This window comes from Cynara cardunculus (assembly GCF_001531365.2).
Source record: "Cynara cardunculus var. scolymus isolate 2C chromosome LG 11, CcrdV1, whole genome shotgun sequence".
NCBI lineage: Eukaryota > Viridiplantae > Streptophyta > Magnoliopsida > Asterales > Asteraceae > Cynara > Cynara cardunculus.
Genome location: NC_037538.1, coordinates 1,884,419 through 1,886,468, shown reverse-complemented (window position 1 = coordinate 1,886,468; position 2,050 = coordinate 1,884,419). Strand labels below are relative to the sequence as shown.

Below are 2,050 nucleotides of genomic sequence, written 5' to 3'. Positions count from 1 at the left end.
GTAATCTCTGCCTACCCGCCGACCATCTATGAAGCTCTGGAGCTATTCGGACTTCCTGTTGGTCTCTTGCCTGATTCCGTCACATCCTACACTTTTGATCCCACAGATAACAGCTTCGTTGTTGAACTTGAGAAACCCTGTTACATCAAGTTTGATTACCTTGTTTACTTCAAAACTAAGATCACTGGAAAGATCAATCTCGGTGTGCTTAGCGAGATCAAAGGTCTTCAGGCGCAGGTATTCCTGTTTTGGTTGAATATCGATGAAATCAGAGTTGATGTGCCAGCTACCAACAATGTCTATTTCACACTTGGATCTATCAGTCAGACGCTTGATATCAAACAGTTTCAGACGATTCACCCTTGCAAAGATAACTCCCTCGCTGCTTGTGATCATGCCTCCAAACTTATCTCTCAGGTACTTATTTGTGATCATCGATCAAATTCACACTTCATATAAATCGTAATGACTCAACAATCTTATTATAAATCGATTGTTTCGATTTGTGGAGTAACTAGTAATTATACGTTTCAAAACACAAACACATTGCGTAGATTGATCCTTGATATCAAAAAGGACTTGTGAAACCATATCCGGTGACATCGCCTTGTCATTTTTATCCGGACTTGTATGATACATCAAGTTATTAATCTTAATTTCTGGAGATCGTGATGTGCTAAATTATGAACAAATTCTGAGTTAATCACATCACATGCCATCTGATATACATAAATCTAGTTTTTTCTGATGAAAATCGTTGTTTTACAGCTTCCAATTACAGCAGAAGAAGTCGATAAGGTGATCATGGAATAGAGTTTTTGCATTAATCAGATCGAGATGTTTGAAAGTACCCTTGCGTCGCTGTTCCGAAGATAAGAAGCCTGAAGGATTCAATTGTGTTTGTATGAATAAACTCCAGAGTCCGATCGTGTTCCCAAAAAATGAATGATGTCTGTTTGAAATTGGTTGTAAGTTTGATCAAAGCAATGTATTGCTTCCATCTTTTCCAATAACATTTTCCACAGCCATCTCCATCTGCTTCTGTCCAACGTATTGCTTTTGATTCAAATTAATTATTAATAAATTAATTATAACATGTCAAGTGAAAGCAAAAATCCAAAAACGGCGGCTATTAAGCAAATGAGTTATTATAATAACGTTGAAAAAAAAAATTGTTTACGAACAAAACCCGTCAAATTAATATTTTCAATTTTTAAAAATGAATGGTTTGATTTTAAATTCAGAGGCGGAGCTCAACCCCCTTGCTTTTCTTCCTATTTAATAGACTTGATTTCAAAACCAGTGTGATTTTAACAGTTCAAGCTTTTAATTAGCTACTCGAGCTTGATAATTTTCAAGTTTGAGCTGATCTCGAACACTAAAAAATAATCTCGTTTAACTTAACAGTTAATTGATTTCAAGTTCGACCCTATAGATGAGGTTTTATAGTTTGGATTTTAGCTATTATTTTTTCATGTCAAAACTCTTACTATTTGCTATTCGATTTAGCTCGTTTCGTTTCGGCCCCTAGATTAGAAGGCCTGTGTTCTGCCTTTAATTATAATATTTGTAGACGGAAAGTTAAAATAGTAAAGGAGGTATTTCTTGGATTCTATTACAAGTGTTTTAATTTCTTTATTTTCGTAATAAATGTTGAAAGTACTTTATTTAAAACATGTAACATTTTATGTTAAGAGATGATTTATTTTATTAACATTTTCATTTCAAAATTTGTTAACATTTTATCTTAAATATATAATATTTATATACGGCAAATGCAACAAATTAATTTACATACTCTCCTCATCTTCGGTGAAGATTGAACCCCGACATCCTAAGAGGCCAAAGATTACGATTTCGCTAAGCCAAAGTCCTTTTTTTGTTAATATTTTTTATAACCTTCTACAATATGTTTTTATTTATTTATTAAATTTGGGTTTAATACGCGTCCTTAACACTCACACACACATACACATGTTAGTATGGTTTTTACTAATTGTTGGGTTGTTAAATGAAACCACCTCTCTCTCTCTCTCTCTCTCTATATATA

The 2,050-nt window shown here is 33.5% G+C and overlaps 1 long non-coding RNA gene across 1 annotated transcript; it reads left to right on the top strand.

Annotated features, from left to right (window-relative positions):
- Nucleotides 1–1,037, top strand: LOC112522109. The gene is made up of 2 exons (XR_003070121.1): nt 1–417; nt 769–1,037. It is a non-coding gene; the product is annotated as an uncharacterized LOC112522109 (long non-coding RNA).
- Nucleotides 1,038–2,050: the final 1,013 nt, after the last annotated feature.